The 21,087-nt window shown below is 43.0% G+C and overlaps 1 non-coding gene across 1 annotated transcript; it reads right to left on the reverse strand.

Annotated features, from left to right (window-relative positions):
• Positions 1 to 18,712: 18,712 nt before the first annotated feature.
• Positions 18,713 to 18,784, reverse strand: trnac-gca (transfer RNA cysteine (anticodon GCA)). The gene has a single exon. It is a non-coding gene; the product is annotated as a tRNA-Cys (tRNA).
• Between the last annotated feature and the right edge of the window lie 2,303 nt (positions 18,785 to 21,087).

Raw genomic sequence — 21,087 nt, forward strand, 5'->3', positions numbered from 1 at the left:
TGATTTGCCTTTCGTGCGTATTTAGATCGTGTTTTTTTATTTGTTTGTTTTGTTACTGATTACAAAAGGAAACACGGATTCCACACCAGCTACGGAGGCTCAAGGCTGATGTGATCGAAACATGAGTGTATATATTCCGTGTACGATAGTCCCTCCCTTCAAAGCTAAATTTGTGTGCATTTGAATTGGAAATTTAAAATTCGCATATTGGGAAGGTACTTCATTTTGGGAGCACCAGGAGATGCTACTGAAAATTTGACATGCTGATTGTGAGATGCAGCGTTTGATTGGAAAAGATAGTTTAGATGTCATTGCAGTATCTACCCTGAAATATGTAAACGGGAATACAGTTCAGACAGCCTGTAGTTCAAGTCTGAATTCAGCATACCGTTTACGTCATCAGCCTAAATTGAATAAATTATCCAAGTGCTGCAGGATGATCACTGTCACTCACAACACTGTAACAGAACTGCAGAGTCGAGAAACAGCTATAGAGTGCATTGACGTTTATACTTTCCATGCGGAACGCACTGGCCACTGCCCTCCATGCAGAATATACTCCATCTACGACCTCTTCTGCCTTCTGTTGGTTAGCCAGTTTTGAATCCACGCAGCTAGGACCCCCTAGATCCCATGGCACCTGACTTTCTGAAGGCGCCTACCGTGGGGAACCCGGTCAAACAACCCATGGAAATAATACATCTGAATCAACTATTTTGACTTCATCTGTCTACTTTTTCACGTTTTCCATTAATTCAATCAAGCTCAGAACGCACAACCTGACCCCAGAATACCATGCCGACTATCCCCAACCAGAACACGTTTCTCCAGATACTCATAAATAGTCTGTCTAAGAATCTTCTCTAAAGGCCTGCCCACTACTGACCGAAGACTTACTGGTCTAAAATTTTTAAGATTATCTCTATTACATTGCCTGAACAAAGGAACAACATTCCCCATCGTCCAAATCTCCGGTACTGCATCTTTTGCCAGTGAAGACGCAAACGTTTTGTCCAAAAGAACAGGAATATTTCCTCTCTCTCTAATTACCTGAAGTATATCCCTTCTGGAACAGAAGAATGATTTATTTTAACTATATCAAGATTCCAGCGCCTAATTATTATTGTCGGCATATCCCAGCATACCTGCTTTTTTACGCTGTATCCGCTTTCATCAATGTCGCGCTCAATGGTGAATACCAAAACAGAGTATCCTTAAAAACCTTCTTTGCCTCTTGCACTCTAGACCCATGCTTGTTTTATCCCCAAAGTTTCCGCACCCTCTTTCTCACAATGCTCCTGTTTTCAGTAATCTTACTGTGACTTTCCATGGCCTTCCCATGTCCCCTTTTGATTCTTCAAAGTCCATTATTAAATTCCTTTCGGGCTAGGTTTTGACTTTCCATCGCCCTGCCAGATCTTTTTTTCCCAAAGCTTAAGGTTATTTCGTTCTTCGTCTTGACGAGGTGTTCCATATCTCTTGTCACTTACGCTACCATCCGTTCCCCGCATCAAGGAGAGAAGTCTATACTGCACCCCAAACAAGTCCTCCATTAACAATCTACACACTTGTTTGCGTTTTTCCACGAGTACATCACTTCCAGTTTACTTCCCCGAGTTCTTGCCTAGTAGCATCATAATTTCACCCCCCCCCCATTGAAAACATTCAATGCTACCTGCTCCTATCGCGGTGTAAAGTTCCAATAAATGTCGAGAAGCTTTCATCTGTCGTTCTGAAATGCTGATCCGCGGAGAGATCTATCAAATGATCTGTTTCATTTCCTATTACTAGATGCAGACTGGACTATTAGCTGCTCAGTTGGTTATTCCTGGACTCCATCCTGCACACAGCTGAGATATTCTGTCATAGATAAACATTTTAACCTGAGAGATTGCCAATGTGTATTAACGATGTTTAATTGCCTGTGACGACAACTGTGTTAATATGCCACCAGTCGAAAATCTCGTTCCTGAATTTCTTTCTTGGAGTGGGGGAGGTCCGTGTAGAAAACTCCCATGAGGGATGTTTCCATCCTACTTCTGAAGTCTACGCACAGTCTATCAATAGAAAATCTTTCCACGGCGTCTTCTCTTTCAGCAGCTGTGATACTATATTAACATCCCTGTGTTTCAATGTCACTCCCTTTACTCTATTTCACTCGGCTCTGCCCACTTTGAAACATCTGAACCCGGGAAAAGTCAAGAAGGCTTTCTTGTCCTTTGTGATTGTCAAAGTCTGCGGTAATTTGGAGGTATTTAATTTAATATAACAATCACGCCAGCACATGAGCTCTTGCCCAGTTTCCTACCTTAACTGTATGAAATATGTAATCGTCCCTGGATTTTGCGATTGCTGGAAGACCACGCACATGACTGTTTGAACTCATGACACGTTTTCCAAAACTGCTTATATTAAAAAAAAAACTTTATTTGCGAAATATCCGCAGAAGTGCAATTGGACGTGAGCGTTACCTACAGAGATAGCCATTTACTGTAAACACATACTTCATTCCATTTTTCAGCTCTTTTCTGAATTTTCTCTGTGTCAGTGTATAGATACAAGTATTCGTGCACAAACTCAGAAATTGTAACATGTACCCAAATTGTTGCAGTATGTAAACCGGGGAATTCCAATATTTGTCCAGATAAAAAAAGTTTTCCGGTTGCCATTTCAGGGAACGAACTACATAGGGCATCCAAAATAATATGAAGTTAGCTGATATAGCAAACAATAGAATCATCGATTTTCTGCGGTTTTCCACCTCGGCATCTTTCTGATTATCACTGCTGTTCCGAAGCCCTCTGCGGACTCTATTTGCCGCAATTATATGTCTTACTGTTAACCCATTGAATACCAGAATTAAGCCGATTGGTAGCAACGGCGTTAAAATGCTATCCAGTAATTCGTATCCTTTCCACACGGGTGAAGTAGCGTATTCATGTGTGTGGACGCAACGCCACGGTATGTTGTCAATAATGACATAAGGTTCAACGGCAAAATAAAACGGGATACTTCTCCCGCAGCCTAATATAATAACGATCACGATAACCACAGTTGCTGTTCTCTCGGTGCAGTATCGTTCTGCGAGCTTTCGACAACATATTGCGATGAAACGATCGAAGGTAAAACTGACCGTAAACCAAACAGAAAAGTCCATCGTTGCAACCCTTAATGCATATGTCAGAGCGCATACAGGAGTGATGAGCAGGGATCTGGAATAAATGTAGATATTGTTGGTCTGTTCCACTAAAGCGACAACTATAACCACCATCAGATCCGCTGTTGCCATTCCAACCAGGTAACGGGTGATGCATTTGGAGAGTCCGCATTTTCCGCGAGACAGGATCACAATCGCCGTTAAATTAACTACAAGGATTTAAAACAAAACGTTAGTTGCTCCTGTCGGAATGCCCCTCTTCTTCCATTCTTAGGCAGCATATGGCTGGCTTGGAAGCGCAAAACGTAAGTTCTGATATGTGGACAGCGTCGCTGCGTTTGTGCTGGGGGTAATAACGGGCTGGAATGCCAGTGGGCTGGCCAATTTTCGTCAGCTTGGAGCGTCGCTTCTGATTTTGCCGACTCTCTTACCGGTGACCGCACAATTGTCACCATTTCCATTATGAATTGCGAAACAGCTGAACAGATTTTTGTTAGTGCTAACAAACCGGAATAAGGTTGACATAAAGCACGAGTTCTCTTTTGCTGGTTTATGGAATAACAACCCAAGGTGTGCAAAATAAACTGGCCAGCCATTCGTTTATGTGGCTATGTTGTTGTCGGAAGATGTATTTATTGACAGAAAATCCGACCTGGGAAACATATACCAGAATCGCTTCAGAAAGCCGAGCAAGGTGAAATTATGAAACAGTGCCAATATCGTCACAAAAGTAATTGAGAAAAAGAAATCACATCGATTAAAATACGGAAAATGAAAATAAAACTATCAGATACTTGAATACGCTATTCTGGAGACACGTCTCAGACGAGGGTAGAACTTGTGCTGATCAAAAGTCCGAAGCGCAATAAAAGCAAGGTGAAGGCAACTATACATAGATTGACCATAAATCGTCTTACCAAGGACACCAATCGCTACAAATGCAGGATAGAAAATGGCCGCGATGTAGTAAATCGCTGGATATCCCATATTCCGTCAGAATTAGAATCAGCGTTATCAACGGAATGTTCCAAACTTCTCACATGGACCGGTGATCAGTTTTACAGAGTTATATACAAGTGACAGCAATTCCACTGAGGCAATTAGCGTGTTTACCACATCAGCCTCATTAGTGACAGCCCGCTACCACGCACACTTATTGAACAGTTTTTACTCATTCTGTCATCGTTCTCTGAATTTGACTCCTCAGGGATATTACAAAGCCTGTCCACTAAAACAAACCATTAATGTGAATCTTGTCAGTTATTTTCCATGACACCTGGCCTCAGCTACTTAAATAAGACATTTTTATATCCGTGTTTTTTTCTTTCATAGGCAGTCATTTTAAAATCGATTTATTTGGTAACATTTGGCCGAGCGTTCGCTTCTGAAATTGCGGGGAAGGGGCTGAGCCAGCAGATGAAATGGAGTAGATTTCTTTGTTAAAAGCGAGCATAGTTTTCCTTCGTTTTTTTTTCAGGTGGTTGGAGTGAAGCATGTCACTGTAACAAATACCACAAAAATTTATATTGTACTTACATTGTTCGAAACATTTAAAAAAGATCCATAACGATATTCTGAGGACTTGTCATAAAAAAAGAGCCCGTGTCTTCACAAAATTAGCGAAGATTGTGGACAGCTTGAAGAACAATGCTTTCCCACACTCACACAGGCCGTTCGGCACGAAGACCAGGACCTCTTTCAGTGAATGTCTTGACCACCCCATATCTCTGACGTGCCGTGCAATCTATTTAACAATGAAAAAAACCCATCAAACTGTCATGATTCTGACACTACTTTTCCATCCGTTTTCTGATTTGTCAGAAGTAGGACATAAAATCAGCCAGCTAATGGAAGGTTCTCAGGCTGTTCTATTATTTGACAGGAAGTTGTTTTTATCTTTTCTCTTTTATCTTTTCTCTGATTTACCTTCAGGTATCTTGCTTTTCTATCAGACTGAATCTATTGAGAATCACCAAAACATGTCGCTATAAAATGTCAATAAGTTATATTCGCAGTGATTATTGTGTGCTGAAATTCCAAAGAGCTGCTTATCTCCCCGAGAATCATTGTAGAGTCATCACAATTTTTTTTAGGTGAAAATCGCACTTTGACTTCCACGTCTCATTGAGACGCATCAGACTGAAACAGCATTGGTCCAACACTGCTCTCGCCAAAGAAGCCAAAAAATGAGTCGTTGTTTCTTTGACTGTGACTAGTGTGCTGCAGGGACACGGTGAATGCACGCAGATTTCCCCATCACCTGATGGGGAAGGAGCCGGCAGCGTATGTGGTAGATTAATTTCTGTGCGGTTGCAGTTTTTTTCAAGTGGCTATTTAAAAGAAACAGAAAGAAGAATAATGATGGACGGGGGTATATTTCTCTAGAGCAGTGTTCCTAATGCTCCGGCCATAGTTCCTGTCACTGAAATTGCTTCCTGGACGAGCACAGCACACGGTACTACCGACTGATATATGATGAAGCGTGGTTCCTGTTCCGGTTGCTATCAATATTCCTGTGACTTACGAAAGATTTATATTGTCGTTAAGTGGGGAATAATCCATCATCCTTTTGCTTCCTACCATGTATGGAAAGTAAATAGGGTATTTTAAGTGGCGACTATCAGAGCAAGTCTCCACCCTTCATCTTTGCCTCCTGTTGCAAGGCAATTTAAAACTCAATTTGCCAATCAAACTGGCGTTCACTGTGTACGATACTTATTGAACGGCGCAGATCCATTTCGATATGAATACTGGGAATTCTTTACACATTCAATCGCTAATGCAAAAGGCCTGCATTTTAGAAGGTGACGAGGCGTTGGTGTTCCACAATGCGGTTCCCCAACCTTATGTTATTTCTTACCAAAATGGAGGCTGCCACACTGGGATAACCCAATATAACCGTCTCACCTGGAATATCCCCACACCTTATCGTTAGTGACTATATTTTACCTGTTATACAGTTCAGAGGACAAAGATGTACAGATAACGTACCTGCGAGTGACCCAAAGAGCAGAGGAATATAATGACACGGAACTTCGGGTTTAGCTGCTGATCTCGTACTGATCACTCAGTATTTTTCTATCATATCATTCGCCATGTTTATATTTTGAGGCACGGGCACATTTTCATGTTCGGTCAAAATGAAATTCGGCGTTATCTATTTGTAGGTCCTGTTACACTTTTATTTAGTTGGTTGGTATGTAAAAAAAATCCAGGCATTAGCTAGTAGGTTCGTAGATGAAGAACCTCAAATCCAAAAATTGATGCAGCTTGTGTAATGTAAGTTCAGATAATGGACACCAAGGGGGATCATGAGAACGTCGAACCTTCATTCTTTGCAGCTTCACACAATCAATAAGATTTTCCCCGATGTCTCATCCCAGGAATGAAATAGTAAATATAGTTGTTAAAATACCCTGTGTGTACGTGAACACACCTTTAAGATACTTAACTATTGAAGAAAAATGGGCTGAATGGTGCCAATAAATGTGCTCATTCTTGGTAACACACACAAAACACTGGTAGAACACAGCAGAACAGGCAACATCTATAAGGAGAAGCACTGTCGACGTTTCGGGCCGAGACCCTTCGTCAGGACTAACTGAAAGGAAAGATAGTACGAATTTCGAATTTCCCCCTCCCCCCACTACTTTCAAATCTCTTACTGTCTTTCTACTGCCTGACCTGCAGTGTCCCACCAGCATTTTGTGTGTTGTTTGAATTTCCAGCATCTGCAGATTTCCTCGTGTATGCTCTTTTTTGTTGTGTAATAACAACAACGGAGTATTATTGCACATCACTAATCAGCTTAATTACAGGCAAGCTGAGATGTAGTTAACCCGTTATGTTTCGGTACTTGCATAATTGCGGAATACGCTCAGTTATGTGTTTGTTCACAATAAAAATAAGACCGTTTTTCTCTTAAAGATTTTGAAATAATCTGTAAATTTTGCTCCAATAAGTAAAGGATTTTGTAAGGAGCAGAATAAAGAAGCCTTTATAGATGAGCAGCAATGTGAAACCTAATCGTTTGCTCTTTCTGACACCACGTTGGTCTGAAGATTATAACAAAAGCAGAAACTCACTGACGCAAGAAAGAGAGAGCTAAACACTGGGCATGTTTCGGAGGATATCGCTGATGTATTGCTCGGGGGATATACTCATGTATTGGACTGTTGGAAGGTCCAAAAGGCATAGTCAAGTATTCCTAGTGACCAGAAGGCCTTATGCTCATCGTCTCCCACTCATCACGTGGCAGAAGCGGAACCAGTGTCCGCACTCCGGAGTTCGGTGAAGGCCTTGGCCCCATTGTCTGCTTTATAAACACTCCGGGGCCGGCTGGAGACTGTGATGGGCGAAGGGAGCTGTGCTGGAGCACGAGGACTCAATAGTTATTCATGGTTTGGGTCTGATGAGAGGTGAGTTAAACCAGATAACTTGGAGAGAGCGAGTGGCTGGGAGGAGAACGATCGCGCACGTTTTGTCCAATAGGAGACTGGGTGCTGGGTTTCTATTTGCTTCTGGCGCTGGCTAAGTTGTGCTATTACTGTAGGAGTTGGCAGAAGTCGAGGGTTTCATTCGTCTACAGGGCTTTACCGCAGGAAGTCAACTGAGGTTACGGGTCTCTGGTCCTATCAGTGGGTCAACAATTCATCAGCCAAGCAGATGAGACGGCGAAGTGATGGTCGTAGGTGTAAGACCAAGCTGAGAGAGATGAGATGAGTGACGATTTTTCGTACCATTGGGAGATATTTGAGTCCGAGAGAGGGGAACTGCCCCAGTACAACGGTCTCTTCAATATAAAACTGCTCCCGCACAGGTTTACGTCGTGCCGGAAACGACAGACTCCAAACACCAACTAGCAAAATTTAAAAAAAAAAATGGAAATAAAATAACAAAGCTAATCAGAAGCAAACTAAACCAAAACATGACACAATGCTAACGGATATTCCTCCGGGATTTTACCCTGCACGATTCTCACAATCATTTCAAGTATACATTTGTTCTCCAGGTATGATTCTCTATATTCCATCGAAATTGTCCCACCACGACTACTTTAAAGAAAGTTTATCGTGTATCGCCAATGTGCGCGTATAAATAGATAGTTATCTAGATGTATATTTTGGTAAGTATATAGTTAGACAGAATGTGAAGGATTAGATTTACGAGACAGATAATTTGATTCCCTTACTGTGCTGTGACGAAACAACTGGGGCTATTTCTCTCCTTCTAAAGATCCATTACTGCATTGAATGTACCCTACAGGCATATTACTGACCACACTTGTGTTATCAGTGCTTTCTCTGACATTACGGACAGGAGAACCAATACCTCAAATCTGCAGTCATTAGAGGCATTTATAGTACCCTGCACAGCAGGAGATGGCAAACTTTAAGAACATAATTTTCTTTCAACTTGTAGTTATGGACTGGATTTTACCGGTTATACCGTTCAGAGGGCGGGGATATCCTGTCCGTGTACCAATGGGATAAAAGCAGCAGTCGAACATGAGAACATCGAACCTCGGTTGTTGTTGTTATTACTTTCGTTCTGATATCGGGATTGACTCGGTAGTTCAGGAGAGATATTCACTCATTTTTGGGACCGTGCTTACATTTCGAGCCACCGGCACAGTTTCCGTATGTCTAAATGAAATTTGGCGTTATTTATTTACAAATCCTGTTACAGTCGTATTTAGTTACTCCGCACTTAATAAATGCGGGCATTGTTCAGTGGGATTGCGGATAAAGGAGAAGAATGAAGAAAATAGATATATTCAGATAATGGAAACGACCGGGGAACATACGAAAGCTGATTCTTCATTAACTGCACTTGACAGAACCAATATGTTTTACTCTGATGTCTCATACCAGGACTAAAATAGCGAATGTAATTGTCAAAATACCCTGTATACGTGTAAACATAGGTTAGTTATACATAACGTTTGAAAACAAAATGTGTTGAATAACCATATAACAACTACAGCACGGAAACAGGCCATCTCGGCCCTTCTAGTCTGTGTCAAACGCTTACTCACACCTAATCCCCACTGGCCAGCACTCAGCCCACAACCCTCCATTCCTTTCCTGTCCATATACCTATCCAATTTTTCTTTAAATGACAATGCCGAACCTACCTCTAACACTTCGACTGTAAACTCGCTCACACAGCTACCACTCTCTGAGTAAAGAAATTCCCCCTCGTGCTACCCTTAATCTTTTGCCCCCTAACTCTCAACTCATGTCCTCTTGTTTGAATCTCCCCTACTCTCAATGGAAAAAGCCTACCCACGTCAACTCTATCTACACCCCTAATAATTTTAAGTTCCTCTATCAAGTACCCCCTCGACCTTCTACCCTCCAAAGTATAAAGACTTGTTCAACCTTTCCCTGTAACTCAGGTGCTGAAACCTAGGTAACATTCTAGCAAATCTTCTCTGTACTCTCTCTATTTGGTTGCCATCTTTCCTATAATTCAGTGACCAGAACTGTACACAATACTCCAAATTTGGCCTTACCAATGCCTTGTACAATTTCAATTTTAACATAATGGGAATAAGTATGTATGTTTTAGTTGTTTCAAGCAGGCGGTATAGAACAACACGAGAGAAATATTGCACATCACTATTCAGATAATTACAGTTAAAATGAGATGTTGTTAGCCAGTTATCCTTCAGCACTTGCAGAACTACGTATTACGCTCAGTTATTGGAATGTAACAAAACATTGGAAGGAGCAGAATAAAGGGGTCTCTGCAGATGGACAGTAATGTGAAACACAGCCGGGTGAATGTGCACAGCCATCCACTACGCGCACTCACGGACATCTGTCTGAGTCACTGGGGAGCCAATACCTGGATTCAGACTGTACGTCAGCAGACATGAAGCAGACACATTGAAGATAATTTTCGAAACACGGAACTATTACGCGCGCTGTTCATTGTTCAAAGACACATTCTGCTCAATAAGCAGAGTGGTCTGCGCTTTTAATAACACGCCTCTGACCACTGGTGTTATTACTGCTGCTATTGAACCATCACTGAGCTGACGTGATAATGTCACTGCTGGCCAGGCTGACGGCATCTTTAACAATCCTACTCACTTAGTTAACCCTACAAATAATATTGCCGCTTCTGCAGCAGCAACTGATTAAATTGTAACCTGGCCATTCACTGGAGTACGTTCCTAAATTATACATAATTTGAATTGTTCCTCCATGTAGAAATGTCAGCTCGTAGAAATCCACACAAGTTCCCCAGACCTCAGTAGTCTTGCTGGGCGCCAGGACAGTGGTATGGCGATAGTAAGTGCGGTTAACAGCTAGAATGGCGCTCGGTGCGTTATGATCGCCGTCTCCCATTGTTCACCTGGCAGATACCAATTCATTGTACACACTTAGTAGATCCAAATGGTGAAGTCTCGATCCCGTTAAGTGTTTTACATCCGTTCTGGCGCCGGCTGGGGACTGTCTGGAGAATGAAGCCGTGTGGAATGCGTCGGCTTAATGGTAAATCATTGCTTGAGTCCTATAACGGGTGAGGTAGAACAGACCACCTCGAGGAGAGGTAGTACCCAGCAGCAGGCCAATCGCACAGCGTGTTGTCGGAGAGAGACTACGTGCTCGAGTTACATTTGCTGAAGGCGCTGAATAAGTCATGCCATTCCTGTGGGAGTTTGCTGATGTCTAGTGTTTCATTCGTCTCCAGGGTTTTATCAAATGTAATCAACTGAGGTTGCTGGCCAGTGTCCGGCAAGTAGGTCGGCAACTCTGCGGCGAAGCGGGTGAGCAGCCGAAAGGAGCGTCCTGGGTTGAGGGCCAGGGGCAAGCCAAGATCAGCGCAGTGCTGGGCGAGTCAATCGGAAGGAATATGATGGAGGGTGGGGGTCCGCGACGCTCATGGGCACAGGCCGTATGCGCGCCCTGACCAACCCACAGCGACAGGGACGTCCTGCAAATACCTTGACGTTAATGGCTGAGAGAGAGGCTCAGTGGTGAGCTAAGCTTCAGACATTGAGCCCACAGAGTCAAGTTGCTGCAGTGTTTGAATTCGCCTGATCTTACAAAGAATAGTCGTCGTGGTCTACGGTTCGACGAAAGGAGAGCGGCAGGCGTGCCCGGTACATTCGGAGGCCTTTCATATGGCAGGCTTCTCTGAGTGGTTAGCTCGCTTGCACAGTCTGGATAATTGGCTAACTGTAGGCGTAATTGACTTCATGATAGAAAGCAGAGTGCGATAGTGGCTGTTTGTTTCTTCGGACTATAGGTCCATGACTAAGGATATGTTCCAGTCATCTGTGTTGGTTTTGTTGTTTGCTGCCTTCTACAACAACGGTCAGAAGACAATATACATGCTATGGTTCTGCATTTTGCAGATGTTACCAGTATAGCTGGTGGTGTGGACAATAGGTCTGCACATGGACTAGTCTGTTCAGTTTTCTCCGGCCCGCTCTCTGCAGAATCCTTCCCATGTCTGCCGCTAATGCAGACAGTGGCTGCTCACTTGGATGGCGTTATGTTGACGGGACTTATGTAAACCGCTGGAGTCACCTGTGCTTATAGAATCGATAAATGGATAAAAACATAAATAATCTGTCGATGGAGAAACATGATTTACTGCAATTTGACGCTCTGTCCTCACACCCCATTGAATTCGCATTACTGCCGATCCCGTTGCGCTTACATCCCGCTTACAGTCAACGTCCGGTGGATAACCTTCCAAAGCTTCCCAAAGAATGCATCTCTTCAACTGCTTTGAAATGATGTTATTGTACATGACTACACCTTTCCTGAATGTCCATTTCCTACCAATGCCATTTTTATTGACTTTTATACAAATCTCGGAAAACGACTGAGTGCATTCACCCTGTCGATACTCCTCGTTATCTCAGGCACATCCATATGTTGACCCTGCTCAGCTCCAATGAATGATGTTCTTGCTGTCCAACTTCTCTCACATTGGAATTACTTATCTCCTAGTAATATGTTGATAAATCACTCCTGCACTATATTCAGTGTAATACCATTTGTTCGATAGCTGGCCCGCTATAGCTGAACACACCAGTCCAAGAGCAGCCTTGCTTGATGTTGCACTGCCGCTTTTAGGGAACTATAGACTTTTACTTCCTCTGTTCTACTGCAATCGCCAGGGCCAAACCGTTTATAGGTCATATTCAACATTGACTTTCCCAACTACAGCATCTCCACCTCATCCGAATTGATTCCCATTTCGCACACCTCGGCCGACTTAATCAGTCGATCGAATTTCTGTGGAATTAGATAACACTCTTCACTGTGCACATTATCACCCATATCGGTAACAGCTATACTGGTAAAGTGTTGAATAACGTCTTGTATTTTTTCTTCCCACAACTGATTTTGAAGACAGAAAACAATAAACACAGTATAGATACCTGAGGCATATCATTAGTCAGGATATCTCGTCTGAAAAACAAATATTCTTCCAATATTACCCTCTGCTTTGTACTTTGAAGCCAATTATATACCCATTCAGCCAATTCTCTCTATATTGCCTGCCAGCTAACTGTCCAGTACAACCTGCTATATGAAAGGTCTCCACATGTATGGAACACGCCCACCGATCTGCCCTCGTCGAACGGGAGACCGCGACGACTATTCCTGAGCAGCTCTGGTGGATTCCAACGCAGCAGCAGCTTGTCTGTGTGGACTCGGGGTGTTCAGCTTGTGCTCCCTACCGAGCCTCTCTCTCACCCTTCAACATCATGGCAATTGCCAGATTTTCCTGAGGGTATGATTTGGTCAGGGCAAACATACGAACAGTGCAGGTGATCATCATAGACTACCGCAAATCCACCCTTTTCCATCCTCTGACCTTGGGTTACCCCTGGCTCTCCGCCCACGTCTCTCACTTCACCTGGTGATCAGCCTCACTGCTGAGTTGTTGACCGACTTGCCGGATCAGCTGACTTCATCCGCTAAAACTTTGGAGAAGAATGAAACCCTCGAGCGCAGTGCAGAGAAAGACCACAACTTAGCCAACAGCTTCAGTAAACGGAAATCCAGCCCCGTGTCTCCTCTCTGACAACACACATACCGATCAACGTCCTTGCGAGTCTTACCTCGCCCCAGGTTCATCTGCGCGATCTCACCCCACATCAGACCAAGCCATGAATGACTGCTCAGTCAACGCGCTACTGCACAGATTTACCCGCCCATCCCAGCCCCCAGCCGGCGCCGGAGCGGAGGTAAAACACTCAACATGGTCCACCCTTCACTGGACTGAATATACGGAGAGTGTACAATGGATCTGCATCTGCCAGGTGACGAGTGGAAGAATACGACCATAACGCTGCTGATCACTACGAATGCCTGGAGGTGAATTTTCGACTTTCCAACAGTCCAGCTGTTTTCCAAGCCTTCATGAAAGAGAGCCCCCTCGCCTCAGACAGTTTCTCGTTTGGTTATAATCTACAGAACAACGGTCAGTCAGCATGGACAACTCAGCAGGTGAACAAGATTTTGCGCTACCTTTCTGACTCCTACCGTAGAAATGTACACACTGCTCTGTAACGGTATATGGACTTTTGTGATCTTCATGATTGCCGATCACCGGCATTCTCTGCGAAGGTGTTTACGGTAGAAGACCCGTCGGTCAAGGCCCTGGTGCTCCACTGCCGGAGGAGGGCACGGGGGGCCGTTCAGACTGCCAACCGCACCTGCTGCCACCATTCGAAACATCTTCGGCGCCCACCAAACTACACAGGACTTCGGAACTAGTCTGAATATCTACAGATGAATTGTGTACATAGATGAGAATTTCAAAATATGGATATCTCAGGAATGTATTTCAGTGAATAACAAGATTACGACGGGACGTCATCAGTTTCATCATTTGAGGCTGCTGAAACGACAACATTGTCATTAGGGTTAACGATGGTCAGTAGGATTAGTTATGATGCTGTCAGGCTGGCCAGCGGTTATATTATCATTTCAGCTCAGTGATGGCTCAAGGGAAGTAATGAAAACATCATTGTGGTCAGGGACAAGTTAGTAAAGCGCGGACCATTCTGCAAATAGAACGGAAGTGCTTCTATGAACTATACACCAAGCGAGTAAACGTTCTGACGTTTCAGTATTACAGTCAATACGTCTGCTGTCATCCAATAAAATCTCCAGTAGCACAAACAGATGACCGTGAGTGTGCCTAATGGAGAGTTTGCGGACAATCATTCGGCTGTGTTTCACATCACTTCCCAAATGCAGATATCTCTTTATTCTCTCCATTGCAAAGTTTTGTCTCATTCGAGCAATATTTACAAATTAGTTCAAAATCTCTTTTGGAAACAAAAGCTCTAAATTTTATTTTGCACAAACATATAACTGAACGTTTTCGTGCTTCTGCAAGTACCGAAATATAACGCCTTAACTGCACTTCATCTTGACAGTAGTTAATCTGATTAGTGATGTACAATAATTCTCCCTTGTTGTGATCACACTGTCCGATTGAAAATAAAACACATACACATTTATTTGCAGCATTTAGCACGTTTTCTTCAATAGTTATATATGCTGAACGTTGGTTTATGTGTACACATGGCATTTTAACAATCATAATCCTCTTTTATTCCTGGTATGAGACATCAGAGAATATCATATCGGTTGTGTAAAGGTGATGAAAGCTCGCCATTTTCATGTTCCCCGATGTTTTCCATTATCTGAAACTACTATTTTCGAAATTGAGGTTCTTTATCTTGAAAACCACGGGAGAATATTTGGATTTATTTTCGTGTGAATGGCTAAACAAAAGAGTGTAACAGGATAAGCAAACAAATATCGTCGAATTTCATTTAGATATACGCAAACAATAATGAACCCGTGCCTCGAAATATAAACACGACCCAATGTAGTGATAAAATGAGTTAAGATCTCTCCTTAACGACCGGCTCACCCCGATCAGAGTACGAAATCAGCAACAGCAATTTCCCTGCTGCGTGTTTTTCTCCAGACGCTGACCACATCACATTTGCCCAGGTTCAATTCCACCATTTCCCAGACAGTGAAGATCACGCTCAAGTTTCCCTAACCTTCCTGGCTGTACAGGACGCCCCCAGTTTTGGGACCTTCCGCATTTACTCTGATCTACCTGTTAACATTGACAACCAAATCATTGTAATAGATGATAAATAACAACGCGACTGACCCCAATCCCAGCGGCACGCTAGTCACAGTCAACAAATCAACCATCCTCTCTCTGCTTATCCGGTGTTGGATCCAAATCAGCAGCTTTGGATTTTCAGCACACAGTTTCAGTCCGAATATAATGCTTTGCATTTTACAGTATTTAATTCTGTCTCCGTGGCAAATAATAGACCGGTCTGGAACTTGATAGATCAGAGATTTTAAATTCTAGGTCTGTTCAAACCGAATATTGATGAGTAAATGGTGGTGGAACTGTGGCAGCTCTGACTAATGTCTTTAAAATTAAATAGACTGCACCGGAAGACATGGGTATCGGCTAAATTGGTCAAGTCTTTCACCAGGAGTAGATCAATTCCTCATACCGAACGGCCCATGTGTGTGTGCAGGAAAAGGACGTTCAGTAATCGGTCCACAAACCGCAGCTAATATCGGGTGGGCTCGTAACTTTTTATTATCAAGGGTCCCTGGAATATTGCTCTCGATCTCTTATATGCTTAGCAGAACATACGTACAGCGTGCTTTATTGTGATACAGGTATCAGCTGTTACTTTTTCGTCATTCAAATGTTTCCAAATGACCAGAACGATCGAAGGAAAAAAATCATCCTATCTCTGCCTTCAATAAAGTGCACTCCATTTCTCCTGCCGTGCTAATGTCCCGTCCTCAATGTCAGATGCGAATGTGCTTCGTCGATGTTACAAAATATATCAGTTGTAGTTGATTGTCCATGTTGATTGTTCAGGATGATGGTTTATGTTAGAATCAACACTGATTAGAAAATGTCCCATTTCAGCAGCTGACGGAGTCCGCATACATTGAATTTCTGCTTTGTAGTTCGAAAAAATAACATATAATGCTTATCATCGGAAGAATACTAGACATTCAGAGAGTTGCAGCCAATAATAATTCCATTTTTATTTTTTACACATTTCTTGAGGTTAATTTACCGGCGATTGTGATCCTATCTCGGGGAAAATGCGGACTCTCCAAATGCATCACCCGTTACCTGGTTGGAATGGCATCAGCGGATCTGATGATGATTATATTTTTCCGTTTACTGGAACGGACCAACAAATTCTACATTTGTTTTAGATCCCTGCTCATCACTCCTGTATGCGCCTTGACACTTGTATTTAGGGTTGTAACGAGGGACTGTTCTGTTTGGTTTACGGTCAGTTTTACCTTCGATCGTTTCATTTCAATATGTTGTCGAAAGCTCCGGGAACGATACTGCACTGAACGAACAGCAACGGTGGTTATCGTGATTGTGGTTATAGTGAGCTGCGTCAAATGTGTCCCCTATTACTTTGCCGTTGAACCGTACGTCATCATTGACAACATACCGTGGCATTGCGCGTTCACAGCTAAATACGCTACCTCACCCATGTGGAAAGGATACGAATTTCTGGATAGCATTTTAACACCGTTGCTACCGATCTGTTTAATTCTGGTATTCAATGGGTTAACAGTAAGATATATCATTGCGGCAAATACAGTTCAAGTAGGAAACAGGGCAAATGGTCAATGAGTTGGAGTAATTGTTACAGTGGGTGAATAAATTCCAAATTATCACAGAGACTTGACAATCACAAGGAGAGCAATGGCTTCTGGACTGACCGTGATTCCGATGTTTCAGAATGGACATTGTCGGGTGAATGAAAGTGAAGAGAAAGCCTTGGAACAACAGGGAAAGTACGATAATATCGCAGTTGACTTTGGTTGCTTGATTCAGTAAACTGGTGGTTGTATCTCAAGAGACATTTGCAAAGCAGACGTTTCGAAGGCAAGGATAACGGGAAGGGTTGTAATAGAAATTTCTCAGTGGGGTGTCAAGCTACAGAAGATCGATTGCATTACCCAGGATCAGAGTCTTCTGTCACCCCAACCTTACTAAATCAGTTTCTCACTCTGCGTCTGCGCAGTTCAACAGATGTTACCTCTCCATCGTTCGTAATCTGACAAAGTCTGACAAAATTCATATAGGAAGCAGTTGAGCAAAGCCCACTGTTTATTGGAAATTTTAGACGCGTCAGGTTTTGCAGAATATCCATGGTAAACTCTGTATGGAACTATGCTACTGTGCATAGAGCCACTGACATATGCACCCGAATGGAGTGGAAAGCGAGTTTGTAAATGTAACGGGAGCAAGGGATGTTGCGAATGGCGGCGGTGGAACGCCGCGTGAGCGGTCTGCAATTGGAGGCGGATCAGAAGTGCCAGAAATAGTGGGAGGTGGGGGGGCGGGGCTTCCAACCAAATTAAAATCACATCCCCATCAACTTCCCTGAAAAGGATATTCTTGACTTATGGAACAGAGTTTCAGAATACAGATTACGTTACCAAAATGCCATACGATATCAGAGCAGAATTAGCCCATTTGGCCTATCGAGTCTGCACCACCATTTCATCACGGCTTATCCATTTCTCTTCTCAATCCCATTCTTCAGCATTGACCCCGCTGCCCTCCAGTATCCTTTCATACATTGACCAATCAAGGAGGTATCCATATATCCATATAACATATAACAATAACAGCACGGAAAAAGGCCATCTTGGCTGTTCTAGTCTGTGCCGAACGCTTACTCTCAGCAAGTCCCAGTGAGCTGCACTCAACCCATAACACTCCATTCCTTTCCTGTCCATATACCTATCCAATTTTACTTTAAATGATAATACCGAACTTGCCTCCACCACTTCTACTGGAAGCTCGTTCCACACAGCTACCACTCTCTAAGTAAAGACATTCCACCTGAAGTTACCGCTAAACATTTGCCCACTAAATCTCAACTCATGTCCTCTTGTTTTGAATCTCGCATACTCTCAATAGAAAAACGTCAACTCTATCTATTCTCCTCATAATTCTAAACACCTATATCAAGTCCCTCCTCAGCCTTCTACGCTGCAAAGAATAAAGACCTAACATGATTAACCTTTCTCTGTAGCTTCGGTGCTGAAACCCAGGTAACATTCTAGTAACTCCTCTCTGTACTCGCTCTATTTTGATGCCATCTTTCCTATAATTCGCTGAACAGAAGTGTACACAATACTCCAAATTTGGCCTCACCAAAGCGCACAATTTTAACATTACATCCCAACTCCTATACTCAATGCTCTGATTTATAAAGGCCAGCATACCAAAAGCTTTCTTCACCACCCTATCCACATGAGATTCCACCGTCAGGGTACTATGTACCATTATTCCTAGATCACTCTGTTCTACTGCATTCCTCGATGCCCTACCATTTACCATGTATGTCCTATTTTGATTAGTCCTACCAAAATGCAGCACCTCACACTTATCAGCATTAAACTCCAATAAATGAAATTACATTCTATATCATCGCCGTGGTCACTTTGAGGAAATATTTTTTTTTTTTGAAGCGGGCACCTAGATTTGAACCAGGGACCTCTTGATCTGCAGTCAAGTGCTCTACCACTGAGATATACCCCCACATTTTAATGCTGCAAATTGTGGAGGCATTGACAATAATCTTTCAAGTATTGATAGATTTTGGCGTACCGGATGACTGGAAAATTGCAAACGTTATTCCGCCATTTAAGAGGGCCTGTTAGCCAGATATTAGTGGTTGGGAGGTTGCTGGAAATGATTGTTAGCGATGGGATTACGGAGTACCTGCAGGCATATGACAAGATAGGACAAAGCCTGTATAGTTTTCTGAAAGGAAACTCCTGCGCGACTGGTCTGGGTGCCGGTTACCAGAGGTGTTTCACCGTTGCAGCATTAGTGAGGAGCGGGTACTGTCGAGGAGTGGAAAATGAAATAGAATGTTGGAAATTGAATAGCCATGCATTTTGGTGGAAGAAACATAAACGTGCAGACTATTATTTGGATGGGGATAGAATTCAAAATACAGAGATCAAATGCACTTGGGAGTCCTTGTGCAAGATACCCTAAAGGTTAACCTCCAAGTTGAAACGTTTCTGAAGAAGTCGAATGCAGTGCTGGCATTAATTTCTCGAGGTATAGTAGATAAGAGCGGAGCTGTGATGTTGAGGCTCGATAAGGCACTCGTGAGACCACACTTGGAGCATTGTGTGCAGTTTGAGGCTCCTTATTTTAGAAAATGTATACTGCTATTGGAGATGGTTCAGAGAAGATTAACCTTAATGATTCGATCAATGAAAGGGTTACCGTAAGAGGAATTTTTGGCAGCTCTTGAATTGTATTCCATGGAGTTCAGGAGAATGAGCTGGATATCATAGAATCATTCCGAATGTTAAAAGGGCTAAACAGATTAGATATGGCGAAGTTATTTCCCATTGTAGAGGATTCCAGGCCAAGAGGGCACCATTTCAACATTGAAGGACGTCCATTTAGAACTGAAAAGCGGAGAAATTAGTTTAGTCAGAGGTTGGTAAATCTGTGGAATCTATTGCCACGAGCGGCTGTAAAGGCCAGGTCATTCGATGTATTTAAGGCAGGGATAGATGGGTTCATGATTAGCCTGGGCTTCAATGGTTATGGGATGAAGACACAGGGAAGTGATGATGACTGGAAGATTGGGATCACCCCATGATTGATTGACGACGCAGGCTGAATAGGCCGAATGGCCTACTTCTCTCCTATATCTTAATGTCTAAATACGAGATTTTGAAACCAACATGAAAAGCAAAAGAGAGGGCGTACAATTGAGCAATATTAGTGGGAAGTTGAAACACTGGAAAGTCATAATGAAGGTAAAGTTCGGGTACGAAAGTAAGCAAGCTAATAATATTAACAAGGTTACCAAAAGTGTCTTCTGATACATAAACTAAAAAATAGCGAGTTTGGACATCGGACCGCTTGACAGCGATGCTGGAGATGTAGCGCTGTGGGACCTTGAAATGGCGGATAAACTAATTAGTATTTTGCATCGGTCTTCAATCTGGAAAACACCAGCCGCGTGATAGAAGTTCCTGGTGTCAGGGGTATGAAGTGTGTGAAGTTACCATAACGGGACCGAAGGTAAGTGAGTAACTCAAGAGTCTGAAGGTAGACTGGAGTTACCAGATGCTGTACACCCCAGAGTTTAAAAAGCGCTGGCTGAAGACATGGTAGGGGTATTAGTGATGATCTTGCAACAACCACTCGGTTCTAGATTTTTTCCGGAAGACAGGAAAATTGCAAATATCACTTCACACTTCAAGCATGGAGAGTCAGAAGACAGGAAAAATCTACGCCCGTCAGTCTGACCACAGCGGTTGAGAAGATGTTGAGAAGAGAATCATTAAGGATGAAGTCTCAGGGGACTTGGAGACACATAATAACGTAGACCAGAGACAGCATGGTTCCGTCAGGGGAAATTTGGCCTCAGAAATCTGTTGGAATGACTTGAAGACATAACAATCCGGCCGAATTTGGCTCATTTAGTGTCCTCTACACCACAAACTCTCCCCCAGAGGTCTATGTGTCTTTAGTGAAAACAGCAGCCAAATCACAATGAGGGACCTCGTCCGTCTCCGCCGGCATCGGGAGCGAGGTGCCAAAACATCATTACTCTTGAAAACAAAGGTTATTCACTCGTGTTGTCTCTATCTTTATTTCTGATAGGCCCATACGAGTTTTCTACGCTCTGATTTTCATTCCTGAACGCGTCCCACTTACCAGAAAACATCCTGCCTCAATCGCTAAATGTTTTTCAATACCGTCCAAATTGACCTTCCCCAATGAGGCATTGTGATCACGAGTTACAAAGTGTTCGTTAAATCAACCTTCTACCTCTTGTCCTGTCTCATTTATTTCATCATAGCAGA

Source organism: Hemitrygon akajei, unplaced genomic scaffold (assembly GCF_048418815.1).
Source record: "Hemitrygon akajei unplaced genomic scaffold, sHemAka1.3 Scf000068, whole genome shotgun sequence".
In the NCBI taxonomy this organism is placed as follows: domain Eukaryota; kingdom Metazoa; phylum Chordata; class Chondrichthyes; order Myliobatiformes; family Dasyatidae; genus Hemitrygon; species Hemitrygon akajei.